This window comes from Zootoca vivipara, chromosome 1 (genome assembly GCF_965207765.1).
Source record: "Zootoca vivipara chromosome 1, rZooViv2.hap1.1, whole genome shotgun sequence".
In the NCBI taxonomy this organism is placed as follows: Eukaryota; Metazoa; Chordata; class Lepidosauria; order Squamata; family Lacertidae; genus Zootoca; species Zootoca vivipara.
In genome coordinates, this window is record NC_142582.1 from 90,801,827 (window position 1) to 90,822,555 (window position 20,729).

The 20,729-nt window shown below is 43.6% G+C and overlaps 1 protein-coding gene across 4 annotated transcripts in view; it reads right to left on the reverse strand.

The window, feature by feature from the left end:
• The window catches only part of MIDEAS (mitotic deacetylase associated SANT domain protein), a 71,638-nt gene that overhangs the window by 32,187 nt on the left and 18,722 nt on the right, over positions 1-20,729 (reverse strand). Inside the window, exon 1 of one of the 4 annotated variants that reach the window (XM_088654736.1) lies at positions 18,823-19,215. The exons of 2 other annotated variants lie outside the window; for them this stretch is intronic. The gene's annotated coding sequence lies outside the window, so the exon portion shown is untranslated. Of the gene's footprint in view, positions 1-18,822; positions 19,216-20,729 lie in introns of those variants that run through there. One more of the 4 variants, XM_035112656.3, reaches the window with a different exon arrangement.

Consider the following 20,729-nt stretch of genomic DNA (forward strand, 5'->3'; position numbering starts at 1 on the left):
GCAACTTTTACCTTCTAGGCCGACTTTACTTCCTTGCATGTGGATCATGGGCCTGCATTTTACTGACTCATTTCCTCATCCATTCACGCTTGCTGTTCTCTCTCCCTCCCTCTCCACACTGGCTGCCAGCAGTGGAATCCTGCAATCCAGCATTACAGAGCCAGGGCGTTCCTTCAACAAGTATAAAGTGCTCTCAGCTCATTTTTCCACTGCCCTCCAGACAGCACAAAAATATCTCCGGGAGAGAAACGGGACCCCGAGAGATGGAAAAAGTTCTGCTTTTAAAAATGCAACTGATACACAACCTACTTATGTTTATGAAACCCTAGCAGGAGAAAGCACCACAAGAGAACAATTCTTCTTTTACAGGACTTAAAACAAATGCCACTGGTACTCATGTAAGAGGCCTGTGAAAGGTTCTATCCTTCCGTGCATGCCCCTTTCACTTCTTGATTTTTGTGGCGTTGCTAAAAGCAGTAAACAAGGCTGCATGTGATGCTGGAGCAGAAAGCAACATGCCGGCAATAACTGATTGCAAAACAAAGCAGAAGTTTGATCTCTCAGAAGAGTGGCAAGCCAATCCCCCAGTATCATAGAAAAATTAGGCATAGTCATTAGTCATCTGCAAATTCATCTTCTATTTCCTCCACCAAGCATATTGACCTCAGACTTTGCACTCTATTAACTCCCTCACTCGAACATTTCAATACAAAATTCATCCTCCTTGCACTGACCTGAATTACTCCCCCCGTCCCCTAGGGCAAGCAATGGAATATGTTTTGGTGCTTCATGTTCTCCTCTCCTGTCCTCAGGAGACAGCTTTGTTTTTTTATGATGACAGAATTCAGTTTCTAAGAATTACAGCTTTGGCCAAACCAGAAACTTTGTAGTCAATCATCTAGCCTTAATGCTTAGCCAAGTCTCCTAGAAATCAGTCTACCATTTTAATTTAGTCTCTACTAAGGACTCACGTTATCCTCTTTGAAGTCTGGGCAACTCCTGATGACATCACTGCCATCATTAGACCAAGTTATCATTATTTTTCAAAGTATTGAACACAAGAGTCATCCTGCTGTTGAAAGAGTAAGCAATCTTAGGTCAGCCAGTGATATCATATATTACTGAAATGCTCTCACCCGAGATACTGTAAGCTTCATATAAAAAATCTTGTTTGCAAGATTTGTGAGTGGAGTGGGGATACCAGGGGTGAAGGTTCTCAAGAGGTAGCAACTCATAAGTTAATGTGATTGCTTCCTTTGGACATAAAGGACTGATAAGAGTTCATGTGGGTCAGAGGAGTGTTTTACTTTGGATCCAAGTTCAATTCATGCTCTGTGCTCAATGACTGCACTTGCATGTCACACTAAACCAGTTTAGTATGACATGAATGAGTGGCAATGAGCCTTGGGCTCACCCACTCCTCCCTACTCGCTTGTTCCTCCTCCCACATTGTCAAGGAATAATTTGGAATATTCCACTTTGATTAGAAAGGCTGGGCTGGATGAATCCCAAACCGGAATTAAGATTGCCGGAAGAAGTATCAACAACCTCAGATATGCTGATGACACAACCTTGATGGCACAAAGTGAGGAGGAATTAAAGAACCTTCTAATGAAGGTGAAAGAGGAGAGCGCAAAATATGGTCTGAAGCTCAACATCAAAAAAACCAAGATCATGGCAACTGGTCCCATCACCTCCTGGCAAATAGAAGGGGAAGAAATGGAGGCAGTGAGAGATTTTACTTTCTTGGGTTCCATGATCACTGCAGATGGTGACAGCAGTCACGAAATTAAAAAACACTTGCTTCTTGGGAGAAAAGCAATGACAAACCTAGACAGCATCTTAAAAAGCAGAGACATTAGCTTGCCGACAAAGGTCCGTGTAGTTAAAGCTATGGTTTTCCCAGTAGTGATGTATGGAAGTGAGAGCTGGACCATAAAGAAGGCTGATCGCCGAAGAATTGATGCTTTTGAATTATGGTGCTGGAGGAGACTCTTGAGAGTCCCATGGACTGCAAGAAGATCAAATCTTTCCATTCTTAAGGAAATCAGCCCTGAGTTCTCACTGGAAGGACAGATCGTGAAGCTGAGGCTCCAATACTTTGGCCACCTCATGAGAAGAGAAGACTCCCTGGAAAAGACCCTGATGTTGGGAAAGATTGAGGGCACAAGGAGAAGGGGACAACAGAAGACAAGATGGTTGGACAGTGTTCTCGAAGCTACCAACATGAGTCTGACCAAACTGCAGGAGGCAGTGGAAGACAGAAGTGCCTGGCGTGCTCTGGTCCATGGGGTCACAAAGAGTCGGACACGACTAAACAACAACTTTTGATTAAGCACATATTGCTATTCTTTCCAGACCTGGAACTGTGGTTAACCATTGCTATGGTTAGTTTAAACAAGCCAGCTTCAGTCATTTTAATCTGAAGTTGGCTTGTTTGAAGCCAATCATAGTCCAGGCAACACAACAAACTGTGGTTAAACACAAGTGTAAGCTTTTGATCACCCCCTCGCAAAAGAGGAGAGGGAAAGTGGGGAGCGTGGGAGACCAGGGCTCGCTGTGACTCATTCATGTCTTTGCAAACTGCGATGGCCTAAAAGCAATTATTGTTTCCCCAGTTGTAAAATAGGTTCCACCAAACTACAGAACTCTGATATCTCATCAACTGTGTCCTCATATTTGCACATTAAAAATAATACTTTTGTAAGCGTGTTCCAAATTTCCAGTCCAACTTGATGCCTTCATTCTGGTTCATACAATAATAATAATTTTAATTTGTGCTGCTATGTTATCAGCCTTTTCAAAAATGGAGGGGGGGTTTCCAAAACACTTTGCACTATGGCACTGGAGCAACAGATATTCAAAGCAAAAAACCCCCCTCGGGTTGCGCAAGTCCTTTGGAAGTGAATCAAAATCAGCTCTTTGGAAACAAACTTTTATAACTAATCTACAAAGAACAAATTACTTATTGCCCACATTATTTAAAAATAAATTGGAAGAAAATGATATCTGCTTCATTTTAGGCCAAGGAAATTGTGGCATCTCTCCAAGGTAGTTCCCTGTGTGACAAAAAAAACCAACCCACCAGTATCAGAACTTCAGAAGTGCAAACCAAAGGATTCCTGCTGCAATATCTTTTTAGAAAATGCAGTAAAATTAAAACAGGAACTTAAAAATAATAATGTGACCACCATGTCTAAACATTTTTAGAAGTTCAATGAGCTACTGTAACATAGCCACAGACAGCCAAGTGGATGCAAATACTGGATCAGACAGGGAAGATCTGGCTTCAAATAATCCACGAAGCTCACCGGGTCACCCTATACAATCATCTTCCTAACATACCTCTTAAATTTGCTGTACACTCTTCTGACTGCCTTATTCCTGACTGATGTTTTATGGTCTGGACTGTGGTATCTCATTGCTGTGGATAGTGCTTTAATTGGCTGGCTGAATATTTTATGGACTGTTCTCAGTGTGGCTGGGAGGAATTTGATGGTTTGATGGTTGCTGCATTGTTGACATTTTTTTATTTTTGCAAACCGCCTTGGACAGAACAGGCTCAGAAAGACAGCCTAGAAATATTTTAAACAGATAAAAATAAATACAGTGGTGCCTTGCAAGACGAAATTAATTCATTCCGTTGAGTCGCTTCGTCTTGCAATAATTTCATTTTGTGAAGTGCGGTCTGCCGTGGCAAAAAAAAAAACCGCAAAAAAAATCTTCGTCTTGCGAAGCGCGGCCATAGAAAACTTCGTCTTGCGAGTCACCGAAAACATCGCAAAACGCTTTCGTCTTGTGAGTTTTTCATTGCACGAGGCATTCATCTTGCGAGGTACCACTGTACACCATCCTTAGCTCCTTGGAAGAAGGGCAGGATTACAACATATTAAATAAAAGAATGAGCTGTAAATCAGGAAGTTCCTGGTTCACCTCTCATCAGATATGCACTGGGTGGAATTAGGCAAGCCACTGCCACCCAACCTTAATCTGTCAAATCGGGAAAATCCTGACCTGGCTCAATGGCTTGCTGTTAAGGATTTATTGAGATAAATGCAGATGAATTCTACCAAAACAGAAAGTGGGAGCCTTTTCAGAAGTGGCCTCTATGTTGTGAAACAGTCTCTGCAATAAGCCCACCAGACACCTTCATTTCCAGTCTTCAGCTTGGACCTCTGCCTGAGTAGCTTATTTACCTGTGGCTCGCTGCTATATTAATTATTATTATTATTATTATTATTATTAAGCACACCCCACTTTCCTCCACACCTGGGTCTAAAAGCGGTTCACAAACAAGCAAACATGCAATACACAGAACTTCAAACATTTATTAAAATATACAAGAACAAAACATTTACGATGTATAGGCCTCCTGAAATAAAGCCACTTTAACCTGGCACCTGAAACTTAGCAAGGATGGTGCCTGCCTGATTTCCTAATTTTTATCAGAATCTGTATAAGAAGTTGACAATTTCAACAGCATCCCCTTTACATTAATTGCCTTGCATAATACTTCTTTAAAGATCTTTAAAAGATTGTTCTGAAAAATTAACTACTCCTCTTCCTTTCAAATATCACTTTCTATTTAGTTGGGCATATATGTTCTTCTTCAAATGCCAAGTTCATGACCTGACATCTAGTAATGTTAAACTCCCATTTGCCTACCCATCTGTTGAGAGCCTCGTGCAAGAGTTCTGCCTTCTACTCAACTGCATCTGCTATCTCACTTATATCTGGAATCACAAGCAGGCACATAGTTATGCAGACCTTTGCAGTGCAATTCTATGCGTATTTCCACAGTGCTCAACTGAGCTAATTCACGGGAAACTGAACAGCACTGCAGCCCTTAAGCTGGGTTCTTTGCTAAGGAACAGGGCCTCTTCCTTTAAGAACACTTTATCAAAAGCAGTGTGCTAGAGTAAGGCTGCAAACCTGTATCCACTTATCTGGAGCAAGACCCTTTACACTCAATGTGGCTTAATTCTGGGAAGACGCAGACAGGAATGTGCTGCAAGTATCATGCATTACTAATCCATCTATCTCAATACTTTGACACTGAATAAAACTCTCTAGGCAAGAACACAGGAGACTGTCTCTGTTTTCAGCTCTCCCGTCCCCCAAAGACTATGGTAGCATCTGAAATCAGTCAAGCAGGTAAAGGGTCACTCACTTATTTGCGGCCTAGTAAGATCCACTGCCAGGCAGCATTCATGAGCTAGAGAAGAGTCTGTTTTTTATTTATTTTCAGAGCAACAAAGTGCCCTAAACAGTATACGTGGTTAGGGAGGATAATAAAAAGTAATCCCTGGGATAGTAACCTTTGTGACTTATTTACAAGACTGTAATAAAATTCACATGCAGCTATTAGTTTTGCCTTCAAATTCCGTTTTGTTTTTGTTTGTTAGATAATCTACATCAGGATTTGGTTAAAATGCCTGCACTGCTTTAACCTGAGCAATGTGCTCTGTCAACCATTGCAATGAATGGATTCTTCCCAGGAGCTTGTCTTCTCCCAAGAGATTCCACTCTCTTAACTGACGGCCAGTTTTAGAGACCACTCTCTTTTATCTGTTTCCTCTTCAAGAAGCTAGTGCATTTACACCCAATCCCTTTTCCTACACCTGCTTAGGCAGCTGGCTATTTCCAGATCACGTCCACCAACTTTTCTGGGCCTTAAAAACTATTCTAAGATCTGCTTTAGTTTCAGTATGTTGTTTTAAATTCAAGGTTCACACAGCAATGCCAGCAGCACACAGTGTCACGTTCACACATTAACAGTAAGCCAGACTTATTGTGAATGAGAAGCATGCTCCCCAAGGACTCCTGCTTTGGTGCTTTCCACAGGAAGAGCTGGATAAACAAACCAGAAAGCTGCAATTAAGCTGGACTTCCTGTTACATGTGCAAGTTACAATCACTTGTCAGCCTTGGACCATGATTATGGCTTGCCACGGAACAACGAACTACGAACCCAAGTTAGGACAAAATGGTTGGTTTATATCTGGAACATTCATAGTAAAGCAGATTAAGACCAAAAACCTGGCTTCTTGTTGTATCTGACCAGTATATTGCTGGATAGGGGCCATAGTTTGTCAGGCAAGTAGAGTCGTACCTTGGTTCTCAGTCACTATAGCATGAGACTCTTAATTTCAGGGTCATGGTTTCTAGCGCCACGTTGGACAAAACATTCCTGCATTGCAGGTGGTTGGACTAGATGACCCTTGCGGCCCCTTCAAACTCTACAACTCTACAATTCTATGATTCTATGATAACCCTGGCATGTCTAGTTCAAATGATTTCAGAAATCAGGAATAAACAATATCTCTGCCTCAGGGACTCTGAAGAACTGCTGCCAAACAGTATACAGATGTTTCAATAATGGCCTGATCAAGGACAAGGCAGATTCATGTACTAGCAGGTTCAAAAGTTGGAAGAAAAAGCCCCCCAGTTACTAATAGTTAATAATTTAGGTGCAATCCTGCTGGATCAGACCAAAAACCTATCTATCCCAGCACCCCGGACCAACCAGAAGCCAATGGAAGATCTGTAGGCAAGGCAGCTGCAGCCTGCTTCCACTGTTATTCCACAGAAAGTGGCATTCAAAGGTATGGCACCTCTGATCCTGGAGGTACAACAAAGCCATCATGCCCAGTAGCCATGGATAGACACATTTATTTGGGGGCGGGGAGATAAATCTAATTCTCTTTTAAAGCCATCTAAATTGAAGTCATCACTACATTATGTGGCATTCCATAGTTTTAACTATGCATTGTGATGAACTAGTATTTCTTTTTCTCAGTCCTGAACTTTCTACCATTTAGCTTTATTGGATGGCGCTGGGTTCCAGAATTATGAGGGGCAGAACAAAAAAGCACTTTCCTGAGTCTGGGATCTGCATATAACCTTAAGGCCCATGAGGCTACCACCTTCCTGAAGCTAAGCAGTTCAGGGCCTGATCAGTTACTGGATGGGTGACTCCTTGAAAAGCACATGTGGGTTCCATGATTTCAGAAAGGTGGGCTATAAAATATAAGAAAATGAAATAAACTGAACAAATAACAAACACACACAGTTTGGTACACCTTTTTATAGAGAATTATCTCACATTTATATGCACTAACATTTCCCATACTGTAGGGTTGCCATAGGTCCAGAATTTCCTGGACATAGCCGGGAAACAGCTTTAAATTTTTTTTTTTGGGGGGGGGGGGAAAGCTCAGTAACTTTTGCGTCTGGATTTTCACTTTTTGAAATATGGCAACCCTACCATATTGTATATCTTTCTTAAAGTATCCTTATTTAATGCACAATGTGGGAACGTGTTATGTGGAGTCAATTTTTCTACCTGCCCTAAGGTACCACCGAAGCCTTGAAAAATGAAGAAGAAAAATGGATCCCTTGTCTTGGCTATTTATTTTTTGCCTAGATCATTCTATTATCTGGCTGACCAACCAAGATCCATAGGTGCTGAAGAGGAAATGCAGCACCCTAATCTGAACTACTCATCCAAGGTACCACAAGAAAATTACAGTTCAAGAAAAATATTGTGGCTGATCTAAGAATCTGAAGAACTGAGACAGAAGCCAACAAAAGATTCTTATGGAGCACCCCACAAACTGCCATTTGACTACAGAAGCATTTCTAAGGGTGGCACCATGTAAAAGGCATCTACCTGAACTTCTAAGACAAATTGTAGGGGAAATAAACAAAGTCAAGTTCACCCACGTCTGAGTATGCTGCATATTTTACCTTCTAGCTTCCTTCTTGTCTCAAACATAACTAATTTTGCAGCATAAAACCTATCGGTGTGATCTAGATTTGGTACGTGGCGTTAACAAAATGGCCTTAGGAAAGGTCAGAGCGTGAGGAGGTTGCCATCCTTGTCTTGTTGAGGTTCATGCACACCACGAAACTGCCATCGATAGCGACAGATACTGCTGAGAGCCAGGCATGCCAGTTAAGGTAAGCAGTGCTCACGTATGTATGGATGAATTATAACTTGGCCAAAACCAGTGCATACCCCCATATTGTCTCTATAGCCAGCCTCCAGCCACTTGGTCACATCAAACCCAATTAATGAAAATCACCCAATTCAAGCTTTGTGAATAGCAGGCACAATTAACATTCCTGCAGGCTGCCTTGCAAGCCAGCCTTTTCCCTCCCACTCACCACCCACTCCTCCCTGAAGTGGGAAATGACAGCAGAACAGCCCTCCTACACACTGGTGGTTTCAGTGAGGAATAAAAACTGCCTTCTGTGTGGTGAGAGTCCCCCGAAGAAAAAAATCCAGCATTTCTGCAGGAATGGGGTAGGGTAGCTAAACAGTAAGACTATGGTGAACGAGAGGGGAAAGAAGAAATAATATTTAATCAAGAAGGAGGAAAGAAAATGGTTTCTAAAGAGAGAGTGTTAAGCAGTTCCACCACACCAGCAGTGTCCCTCTAGCTTCCCATAAGCAGTAAAGCATTTAGAAAGTCTTGATGCAAAGGGAACCGAGGAGGGAAATGCACCCACTGAGCACGTAGGAAAGTGGGTCAGAAGCCACCCCCATTGTAAGGGACTAGAGCAATCGGCAGCCCCCTCCAAGCCCTGATCTGGTTTTTCCTGCCATGCACTGTATCAGGGAAGCAGCACAGGGCTGTGGAGATAGGCATCAGTACAGGCCTCCTCTGCAAAGATGTTTGGTAATCCAAAACATCTGGAGGGCCCCAGGCTGGCGAAGGCTATGCTGCACAACAGCTAGACCCACAGGCACTCCTGTCCTTATTCAGAAGTGACACAAACCCTGATGGCTTGTGCCACTTGCAGCAGTGTGCATGGGCTACCCAGTTTGTGGACAGAGAAGCTAAGGTCAAATATTCAGTGGCTTTGCACTGCAATTAATGCTTGCTTTTAAGGGGGGAAATGTTAAATATTTGGATTTAGAATTTGTGATGGCTGGCAATTGTCAGCAAGCTTCATTACAGAACTGATGCTCCACCTAAACCTTCAGGTAATCCCTGCTAACTGAACTAATCTACTGTACTTGTGCTCTGGCTTCTGTGCCTAGGTAGGCCTTAGTTTTCACACATGCTCCCTCTGATTTTCCTTTCGGCAAGGACAGAATGAACTCGCGAGTCACTCGTTTTCCCTGTCTCAGTCGCCCTGGGTGCCTTGAGTGGGATTTCCCCATATCAAAAGCCCCCAAACCGTCTTGTCACGAAACCACACCGACTTTTACTAGTATGACAAACTTAGATCGAACTATGCTGCCACAAGACTTGTTTACCCCAGTGTTACAAAACCAGATTGCTCTTTAGTTGTTTCAGCTTTAGAAAGAAGAGTGTTACCACTCCACCCGCAGTACGTGTGTCATCTACTCTTCTGGTCTCTTAACACAAAACGTATGGGCTTCGCCTTTATTTATTCTTCACTTCAACAGCAGCGCTGCCACTACTTTCAACTGCTTTAATATGCTTCAGCAACGGGCATGTTAAGAGACATATTACGGTGGTATCAGAGGGTCAAAGGAGTAACATACCGTATGTGACTCAGAGGGTAGCTTTCAGCCAAGTACTTTATACAGAAGGGCCCTGTGACATGTCAGTGCAAACTTTGATCTCCTGCTTCCCCATCTCCTGGTAATAACTGCTTGCAAACCTTAGTGCAACTGTTGGTTGTTTATTGCAAACTTGGCCTGCGGCTCTTATTTGTTTCTACTGGAAGAACTGCTAATGGACAGTGTTCTTCAAGAATAGACAATAGAAGACCCTGCACTTGGCAGTAATCCCTGCAAGAAAAACAACTGGAGTGTGTGTGTTTTTAAGGTGTCATTGCAGAGGGAGGGAGGAAGTACTTATTACAATGTCTAAGTGCTGTTTTGGAGTTTGGAAAGATATTTTGGGAATTGGCCATGATAGGAAAAAAAATAATCCTGATAAATCTCATCATTAATCCCTACTTAATAACCAGATCAAACTCTGTTTATGTTGCATGAACAGGAAGGTGGAGGTGGTGAAACTTCTCAAACCAGCAGATGCAAAGAGAGTTTGTTAGGGTGCGTAGCAAAGAAAGCGGCATGCAGAATACAATGGGAAAGGGAAACTGCACACACCTGGAATAGGGCAGGTAGGCGGGAGATGAGGCCTTCTACAGAAAGAAGAAGCAGCACCGTAGATTTTATGTCAACAGAACTCGATTTGTGGCATTTGTTTTGTCTAACTACTTGATGGTTTAGAAATCGCTCTGACAAATGAGATAGGGCTCACTTTAGCCTAAGTCTTGCTTACTGTTGTGAGAAATACTACCGCAGTAATTTGAGCTGGCTGGTGTATGGTCCAGCAGGGCCTAGAGAAGGTAATCTATACAATCATGACACAAAAGTACACATTTGTTCCTTCTGGAAACAAGTTAGTTGCTAACGATTAACGGAGCTCTTAACTAGGCTATTTCTGGCTCTTCTCTTTGGAACTGCCAAGAAGGTAGTTGCTACCAACAGAAAGTCGTGTTTACGCCAGCCATGCAGGAACTGCAGCCGGCCCTGGAGTTGGAACAACTAAACATGGAGTTGGCCAGAAGTTCTCCTCGTTCTTGTATTCCCAGAGCCAAGACAATGCTGTTGCTGCTTGCACCAACAAAACAAACTGGCATTAACAAGCTAAACTATGGAAACTAGAGACAATTCCCAAGCTTAAATTTGCTTTGTTTCTGCATGATGTGCTGGTGGGAAGGGAAAGGCAGGGGAATGCAGCCTTTGCAGGAATGCAGTAGAGTATTTGCACGGCAAAGGTAATCTTTGCTCCTCTTGGACTTTCCACTTCAGTACAAATCAGTATCTAGGCCAAGAGTGAGATGCAAGGCAGCTTTAAAGGTTTTACACTGTACATTGGATCAGAATGTGAAGGCTATGCAGAATCGCTACTGACACAGGGCCCCTCAAAGTGGTAACAAAGCCATAACAGGAGGTGGAAAAGGGGTGCAGAGATCGGAATCTGGGGTTTGGGGTAGGGTTGATCAGCAGCTTTGCTCATTTGCACGTGCTTTGCATGCATAAGGTCCCAGGTTCAATCCCAGGCACTTCCAGGTAGGACAAGAAACACAAGGAAACTCTAGTTATTGCCTGTCCACACAGACAATGCCGGGCCAGGTGGACCACTGCTCTGGTTCAGTATCAGACAAATTATTATGTTTCTGTCTCCTCCACTGAAACCATGAGTCGTGGTGAATAAAATCAGAAAGACACAAGTCAGGACTGCCATCATCTGAATCTCAACCCAGCCAATATTTTTCATGTTATTAATATTCTGAATAAGAAAAATGATATAGGATAAATGTATCTGGTCACTTTAATTAAATTTAAAAAGTAGTTTAGGGTTGATTCAGCCAAACCCTCTTACAGTATAGACATATATGCCTGTCTGTATACACAAGCCACGGAATCCAAAACTGTTATTTTAAAAAAATACATGGCTACTGATTTAAATTCACAGGGGACCTGAAAGTGAAAGGAGGCTTGGTAATAAGAAGCTTGGAACTTATTGCAGAGATTTGACTTCCTCAGAGAAGACACAGTTCACACCATTATTTGCACCACAGAAAGGCAAAGAAATGGATGAATTCTTCCAATGGCTCACTGTCATCCTACACCTCATTGTCAATCCATATTCTCAAATGCAGAGGTTCTGCAAGCTCAGCTTCTGCCCCTTATAACTCAAGCTTACACATTTCCAGCACTATAACTGCTCCACAAGTTCTGTGTTGCAAGCTGGAGGTAGGCAGAAGATGAGGAAGAGGATGTTTCAACACTTCAGGAAGTGACAGCTACAACTGCAACCAAGGTTCCCGTGCCATTTTTCTGGGTTGATGTTGTTGTTTTATCCAGATAAATAAGTTTTCAGCCTTGCTCTTGACCAGGGTTCAGCAACCCTTTTCAGCTGTGGGCCGGTCAGACCATGTGGTGGGCCGGATTATATTTTGGAGGAAAAAATGAATGAATTCCTATGTCCCACAAATAACCAGAGATGCATTTTAAATAAAAGCAAAATAAAAAAAATTCCTTCAGTAGCACCTTAAAGACCAACTAAGTTTTTATTTTGGTATGAGCTTTCGTGTGCATGCACACTTCATCAGATACACTTCATCAGATACAATGACTCTCATCAAGATGCACAGAGCAGAAAGTCTCACAAGTGGATATATTTCAAACCCTAAATCACCTTGTAGACTGAATACCCTGGTAAAAACCCAGACATAAAGTATATATATACACACACACACACACACACACACACACACACACACACACACATATACAGTATATACCGGATACAATGTATTACATCTCATAAATACAGTATTTCCTTGGTAATCCAGAGTTCAACCAGTCACATTCTGCGCACAATAGCATTTTGGAAACTTCCAAGGAAAGGAAAGCCCTGCTGTATATGGATTTCACTCTAGTAGTCCAGTCAGAAGTCAAAACTACACTGTAAATGGAGCAAGTTTCACAAGGATACTGTTATCTGCCATATCAAGGTTGGGGGGGGGGGAATGCTTCTGGCCACAGCTGTCACAAAGCAATCAACAGTAGCCCAAAGTCACACATCTCCAACAAATGAAGGAGCCAAAAGCTTGGCTGTTAACAACTTCCAGCTGCTTCTCCTATTACCTCAGCTTCTCTGGATTCAACTCCCAGTCAGTTGACTTTCATCCAAGCACTTCATAGCCACAGATTTAGCAGAATGCAGTTCATAAGAACTGGCCACCTCATACAAACCAAGAGAGGTAAATTAATACAGAAGGTATCATCCACCCAAACTAAGCAGTTTTGACTTCCGCCATTTTCAATGGAAAAGGACATACTGTATACGGATCTCAGAGAAATCTGAGGACCTGAAAGTGGTTCGGCTGGATTGTAACTATAATATGCTTTATTGAAAATGAAGTCTTGAGGCACCTTAAAGACAAAGAAATTTATTACAGTATGTCAAACCTCCGTGGACTGGAATCCACTTCATCGAAAGCATTTCGTATCGCTCTAAATTGGCAGGTATATTAGGGGTGGGAAAATGTGAAGAGTTGGGTCAGAGGGAAATGAAATGCCAAAATTTTAATATACGGTTTTGTGAATGGTAGCAGATTATTTTACATATGCTTAAGCTATAATGTACCTGCCACACTCTGTATTAGTTCTCCTCTGCAAAGTGTCAGTGTGGGGTCTTGCTGAACACGATTTTAAACCCCCCTTCAGTGCAGCCTCTGACCCACATATGGCATTAGGTGTACGACAGGTGGGCATGGCAAGACTGAGACAACCTCAAGGGTCAAATGTTCTAATGGACCTTATTAGACCCACACGCCAGAGCTTCCCCGGCACTGTCATAATAAATGTGTTGGTCTTTAAGGTGCCCAAGACTCTTTTGTTATTATTGAGGCAATAGACTTACACAGTTAACCCTCTGAAAAACGTTGCATTCGGAGTCAGCTGCAAAAGCACTACGTCCAAATGTTAAGTACTTCACTTTTGCAACCCACGTGTCTTAAGACAAAACAAAATTATCCCCATCTTCATAAAATAAGAGAAATAAAGTACATTGGGAGGATAAATCCATGGTTATATAATGATGTAGTGGCAGGGATATGTTATATAATCTAAGAATAGCACTCATGTGAATCCTAACTGATAAAGGTCAAAGAGAGGGTAATCATCTACTTTCTTGTTACCTATATAAATTTTCCCCTCTTGCTTTAGGCATTCACTACCTGTTCTGACAGGCTGTGCAATGGCAGAACAATACAAGTTTTGTAATTTGTACTTTATAGATCTGTCCTTCAACGTTCTACTTGGACCCATGCAAGTAACCAAATTTACAATGTTCATCTGCATGGCTGCTAGGCCAGGAATAGTGTAAATGGTTTTGAAAGTTGCCAGCATCATAAAAATCTGAAAATTTAAGTTTCCATACTGAAAGCTCGAAGAGTGCATTCTTGTTCAGAGCCTTCATCGAATGCAGATATTTTCCACAAAATTCTAGTCTTTGTTATTTTTAACTATCAGCACCAATTACAGCTCCTATGTGCTCAGGCCAACAGTCTTTCTGTGTATAACTGGATCAACTATGAGATGACTTGCATAGTAAGCCAGGCCACAATGCTACAGGTGAGCACTCCCACCTCTGCACCTGATTCACAGTTCCATCAATGCCCCACAACTGTGGCCTACAGAAATTATTCGTATCCCGGAATGGATTTTCCCCTCATGAGAAACTAGGAACATGCATACCACATTCCTGACCATTTTGAGATTCTATACAGTACTAAGAGCTCTCTTCATGAGATCTATTGCCGGGTATCCTAATATGATCAAGGTTAAGAAATAATTTATTTAATGTTTAAAAGTCACTTGTTAAATAACACTTTAATTGGTTTTTTACATTTCAATTAGTATAATAAGTATTTTAATGGATTCATATTCCATTTTAAAGAAAGCCAACACAAATGTTAAATTCTAGTCTTATCATTCAACTTACGCTCCTTTATCAAACAGATTTGCAGTTTGCTTTTCTATGGAAAAATTTAAAAATAATGGAGAAAAATAACTGATTTACAAGCCAGGAATTGTAAATATAATGAAACAATTCATGCATTATATCAATTATTACAGCAATTTATTAGTATTTAGGACACCAAGCAGTGCAGACATTTACTTTCCACCTCATGGAGAAACACTGTTTTGTCCAATCATTACCGGCCTTTCCCTGCAACATTGCCCACAATCCTGCACACTTAACTTTCCACTGGCTTGTGACTTCTCTTCAGTCTTGCATCCTTGCATGTGTACAGACACCTGAACAAAAATCTAATAATTTCACAGTTATACCTCCCCCTCCTTATCTCTAAACAGATAAAATTGTGCAGCACAAAAGACATGTGGGTTGCATGACCAAACATTTCGGATGATGCTCGTATAAACTGGAAGTATAAAACTCTTTACTAAGTTGCAAACCAATATGCTTTCATTGTTACAGTAAACCAATTACAGTACAGTCATACCTCTGGTTGCATCTGCTTCAGCTTGCGTATTTTCAAGTTAAGTGCGTGACAGACCCGGAAGTGTTTACTTCCGGGTTCCGCCGCGCACACATGCGCAAAAGTGCTCTATTGGCGCTTCGTGCATGCTCAAAAGCTCCGCTCTGGAGACATACTTTTCGGGGCGAGAATGGCACCCAGGAACGGATCAGGTACATATCTAGAGGTACCACTGTAGTACGCATTCTTGGGCATGAAAATGCACAAATTAGAAAAACCATACACTTTGATTTAAATCAGGGGTAAGCAACCTAAGGCCTGGGGACCGTGTGCGTCCCAATCACCTTCTAAATCTGGCCCGCGGATGGTCCAGGAATCAGCGTATTTTTACATGAGTAGAATGTGTCCTTTATTTAAAATGCATCTCTGGGTTATTTGTGGGGCATAGGAATTCGTTCATTCCCCCCTCCCCCCAAAAATATAGTCCAGCCCCCTACAAGGTCTGAAGGACGGTGGACTGGCCCATGGCTGAAAAAGGTTGCTGATCCCGATTTAAAACCACAACGAAATACAAGAACAAGGCTGGAGAATACTGCAGGGCCAGACCTAAAAGTCATGCAGACATGTAGAGAGCACCAGTCACCAAAAAAAGAACCCAAGACAGCACACTCGGGTAGATCCTGGAAGTGTAGAGGGAGAAGAGACAGAGTGTGGTTGCACCCAAATCAATTCCACTGAGTCTAAATTTATAGAGATGCAAGACTCTTAGAGATTTATAGAGATGCAAGTGTTAACAGCCCACCACCCTCCTTCATCAAAAGTTACCGCAATGTCTCAGCATCTAGAGACTTCTGTGCTATAGAAAGGTTCCCACAATTAGTGCCAAAGCACTCTACCAGTATATACATAGTTGTATGCCTTCTGCCATTCAGGCCTCTTGCCATAATCCACATAAGAAGACATCCTGGCATCAAGTTCATTCTTTAGTAACCCAAAGCCTCAAGCCAGCATAGTTTGCATAATTTCTTAAGACAAAGGAACAGACTAAAAAGTCATTGCAATCACACCCATGGAGGGATAAAGTATCTCTTCCTCAATCCCAACAAGTTCAATATAAAAGGTCCAGCAAGTTACTAAGGGTGCAAGGAGTAAATGGTTGACCTCAGTCTGCCCAGGACTACTCAACACAGCCTTCATCAACTTGGCCCCCTCCAGGTGCTATAGACTACACAACTCTGTGCTGACTGGGACCAATGGGAATAAACTATCTGGAGAGCACCATGTTGGCAAAGGTTGAATTAACTTATACTAAGCTTCGAGACACGTTTAAGATTTTAGCAAAGTCACTAGTGGTCTTTTAAATAGATTCCTGCATTTGATTACATTGCCCTGGCAGTCCCAACAAGGTGATAAAGTTCTTAAGAACAGTGTGCACATATCTTAAGCCTAGACAAGAGTTAATGTACTTGAAGGCCATTCTTCAGGCATATCCTTGGCTTCCTAGTGTTTCTATTTCTGGAAAATAAGGGGTGTTGACTTATTTCTTTAGTGTAGCGTTTTTCCAAATTTCTACCTTCAAGGAACCCTTACATTTCTACTGCAACATGTGTACAAAGGATTCTCTGCAATTTTGGCATGGAGTGTGGCCAAATCACTTGAGCTAACCCATCACAGAGGAAGTAAAACCATGTGTAGTTCCTGTATTGCTCCAGCCTAAACTGTGCTATTTACAGTGGCCTGGAAACAATCAATAAACTTATCTGTGGTTCTGAAGTCAGCCCTAGGCAGAAGCAAACATTATCAACACATCTGCACACGAGAGACATTACACAGGAACAGGCAATACAACCACCGGGCAAGGCATGAAACCCAAAGCTTTAAAAAAAAGGTGCATTTAATTCTGTGTATCAGAAGACAATACCTCTCCTGTACAGTATAAACAGGCAGATTCTCTTCTCTGTGAGAGAAGACCATCTAAATGAGCCTTTACATAAATGTCACCAACAAACATACTTTTGCTTAAAGCTGCCCATCTCAGAGCCAAAACACAACTACTACCGGTACAATTTGTGCACTTCCGATTGAACTGCATGTTAGAAGATGCAGGACAGATTTTATTATTTTAAAGTGCATGTCAAGAACTACTAGCCAGGATAGCTATGTTCCACCTCCGCTGTCAGAGGCATTATGCCTCTGAATACCAGTTGCTGGGAATTGAAGATGGGCAGAGTTGCTTGTGGGTTTCCCACAGGCACCTGGCTGGCCACTATAAGAGCAGGATGCTGCACAAAATAGGCAATTGGCCTGATCCAGCAGGCTCCTCTTATGTAGGATGCAGCACTCGCCAAGTACAAGGACCTATTATGCTCCTCTAGTTAACAGCAAAGCTCTCTCATTGATTTCTGCAGGAACTAGAACAGCTTCGATGATGTCACCTGCCAGAACTATGGCCATACGCCCTGGCAAGTCACCACGACTGTGATTACACATATCTTTCAACATTACTGCCACTTTTGCTCAAGCGGCTGCTGGATTGCAGGATGAGATCACAGTTCTGGGACCCAGGAGTCACCTGGACTTTAAACCACCACCTCGACTCCCTTCACATCCCTTATCTCATTCTCTAAAAATTTATGAGCACACTGGGACTTAGCTGCCCGTAGGAGCACATTCTACAGGTTTGCTAGCCATATGGGCCGAAACAAGTGGGGAATTAAGGAACTAAACCACCGTGTATTTTTTTTAAAAAAAAGAGTATCTCATTCTGCAACCCCAATGTTTGCAAAAAGCATGAGATGCAGGAACTACCTTACACAAGCACAACTTTTATGCTTCCGAACAGGAATGAACGGCTGCTCTGAAACTCGCAGGGCCCCCCCCCAAAAAAAAACTGGTAAATAAAGACTTGCGGCCCATCTGTGCACACGCGGGGCGGTGCACGTTGCTCTTAACAAAATGGGAAAATCTGTACGAGAGAGTCCCAAGGTTTTGGCTTGTGTGTGTTTGGGGGAGGGGGGAAGTTGGCATTGCAATTCCTCATCAAAATACTCTGATAACCAGGGGTACCAGGCAAATCGGAGTGGAGGGAAAGAACAGATAAGGCAATCTTGCACGACTTCCACCCTCAGACACAAAGCATAGCTTAAATTCCACTTCGGGATTTACCCATTAATCAGGAGCAAAGGATTAGGGTGAATTATATGCGGCGGCGACCGGGAGAGTGGGGATTGCATGGCGGCAGTGTCGTTTTGAAAGCGCGACGTCTTTGGCCAGAAAAATGTCCATCTCATGACTAAGAGAGAGAGAGCAAAGGCCATGCGAATCACCTCTTTCCACTTCTTTCTCCCGTTTAGAAGCTGCTCCATCTGACAAAGGGAACGTTTTGCAAAACACACACACAAGAAAGAGAGAACACTCCGCCTGCGTCTCATTTCCCGGTTCTGAAGGGAGGAAACCTCCTTTCCGCGGCCGCCCCTGAGCAGCGCCGAACTGCGTAGCTGCACAAACAAGAGTGAGGCAAAACGCAGGGCTCGCAGTATGCAGGCAGGCAGGCTTTAAAGAAAACAGGAAAGGCAACCCAAAAAAGTTCCCCCCAACAGCCCTCGATTCTCCCTCTCCACTCTAACTCTTGCATCCACTCCTTGCAATATATCTATTGCAACAAATCTAAATATATATTCCACGGCTGCAAACACACACGCACCCTTTCTTCCCCACGCAGCACCAGCCCCGGGCTGCAAAGAACAAGCGGAAGAAAAGCAGAGGCCCTCCTCTGGAGCGTGCGGACGTCCCCGTCCCCCCTCGCTTTCAAACTTACCTCCTTGTTCTCAAGCGCCAAATAAAAGCCAGGCGAGTTCCCATCGCTCTTCTTCGCTCCAGTGCTTCTCTGCTGACGGTTTAAGTGCCAAATCCAAACAGCAACAAGCGACTGAGGAGGAACAGACCTTCCCGCTACCCCCCCCCCCCAGCAAGGCTCCCTTGGAAAGAATGCAGGAAGTTTCCCTGCAAAGATCCCGTGCACAAGTTGTCAGCCTGCTCGGTTGCTCGCTCTCTGCGCACAAAGTCCTGCAGTGTTTGCTGGCTGCCGCCCGGGATGTGGAGAGCCCCGGTTGCTGTTGCTGCTGTTGCCCTCTCCGCCGCCAACCGCACGTTGCAGTGTCAGGATTGCAAGTCTCTGAGTCACAGGATTTGAGATCACAGCTTGGGGAGCAGAGCGGTGGGGAGGGAGGAGGGCGGTGGGGGGAGGAGGAGGGAAGAGAAGCTCCTTAGCTACGAAGGAGGCAGCAACTGCAGCAGCAGCAGCAGCCACAGCAGAGAGCGCTGACTTTCCCACCCACCCGTCCCCCCGCCTCCTTCTGAGAACCAAGAGATTGCACAACTCTCAGGAAAGGAAATTAGGAGCAGCCGCCTCCTGCAAAACACATATGCCCTGCTGCAACAGAAGTAAAACCAGCTCTTCCACTTCATCAGCACAACGGCCTTCTGCTCAGGCTCCCCCACCCGGCAGCAGGCCTAAGCCACGCCCATTTCCTGTGGCCATATAAGGCAAATAAAGTTGTTTTCGAATATATAATATAATAACCACCCAATGTAACTCAACACTTTCGTTCGTGCTTGAGTGCCCGCCTGTGGCTATGAGATGGAGAGAGTGGGCCCGTCCGTCCAAAAGGTTCGGTTGCCAGGAAGATCCAGTTGCTCTGGCACGCACGGTTAGCATCTCGATGCAGCTACAAGGTCAGGGGGAAAGAGCCTGATCACGTTACTGGAAACGCTGTTTTGCCAGGAATAGTGCTGACTTTTTCCCGTTCGGAGGGACGTTTACTTTTGCTCTCTCCTTGCTTTTATCGGCTAAGCCCGTAAATCAGGCTTGTTGTGCGTGATTTTTTGCAGGGGGGGGCACATCAAAACAAAAGCCCCAATTAAAGCGCTGGAAACTCACATTTGGGCGCAGGAAATGCAACGGGGCGTGCAGGGAGAAAATGGTCTACAGGGCCGCACCAATATGATTTAGAAGCGCAGATTTCCCGGCTGCATCCTGAAGGGGTGCAGGCTGATCCTAGGCAAGCACGCGCCACTTCGTTGGGGGGGGGGGTTAAGCCCAAGTAAATCTGTGCAGGATTCTCCCCCCCCCCTGGCGCGAGTTATTGTACGGGAATACATCCCACGAAATGGCTTGCGCCCGATCCAAATTAAAAGGCGGATAGGATTGGGCTGTCAGGACTTGCACAACGAGGCACTTACGATTCGCACGCGCTTGAGTACTTGAACCAGCTACTCTAGGAAGTGCCACGACATTTCCTGCCGTTTGCACAAATGCAAACCAAAAACAAAATGCAGACGGGAAGGTGGGGGTGGGAATTGTCACCAAAAATGTGGGAAGCAGGAAGGGTGAGCACTGAGCAGCCCAGAGTAAAACATTCGAGTATCGAGAGGCCTCTGAGTTGCTTTGCCGTGACTCATCGCTTGTTCTTGTGCAACAGCTCCAGCTCCTTTATGTATGTGAAAGAAGGCTATTGATAAGCCCTCCCTTGGAGAGTTGTGAGTTCCGCAACTGTGTGGCCGTCTTCCTCTGGCGCCTCCCACTAAGTAATCTGCATCTCATCCACCAACACCACCGCATTTTCAGTTTTTATTTGCATCTTGCACAGCGCGCGGCATATCCATGCAACAGCAGCCTCCGTTTACTACTACAGCAGGAAAGAAACGTGCATTGCAAATGAGTGC